Below are 548 nucleotides of genomic sequence, written 5' to 3'. Positions count from 1 at the left end.
AGACTTTGAGTATGACTTATTTCAGTCTCTCAATCTCCCTTAATATTTTCCATCCAGAGTCTACAGTCTCACATCTCTGCAACCCAGCACTTTTGTGAAAGCTATCTTTATGTTAATAAAGACAGCTGTGGTTTGACACAGAGAACAGACTTGTGGTGGCCAAGGGGCAGGGGAGTGGGGGAGAGATGGGAGTGGGAGTTTGGGATTTGCAGATGCAAACTGCTATATATAGAAGGGATAAACAACAAGGTCCTATTGTATAGCACAGGAAACTATATTCAATATCCATGATACACCATAATGCAAAAGAATAGGAAAAATATATATGTATAACCGTATCACTTTGCCATACAGCATAAATTAATACAACATTGTAATTCAAGTATACTTAACAAAATAAATTTTATAAAACACAGGTCATTGTGCTGTGCTGTGCTGTGCTTAGTTGCTCGATTGTGTCCAACTCTTTGCGACCCCGTGGACTATAGCCTGTCAGGCTCCTCTGTCCATGGGGATTCTCCAGGCAAGAATATTGGAGTGGGTTGCCA

The sequence above is a fragment of the Bison bison genome, unplaced genomic scaffold (genome assembly GCF_000754665.1).
Source record: "Bison bison bison isolate TAMUID 2011002044 unplaced genomic scaffold, Bison_UMD1.0 scf7180017864529, whole genome shotgun sequence".
Taxonomy (NCBI): Eukaryota; Metazoa; Chordata; class Mammalia; order Artiodactyla; family Bovidae; genus Bison; species Bison bison.
The sequence above is the reverse complement of the archived record's forward strand: the minus strand, read 5'-3'. Positions refer to the sequence as shown.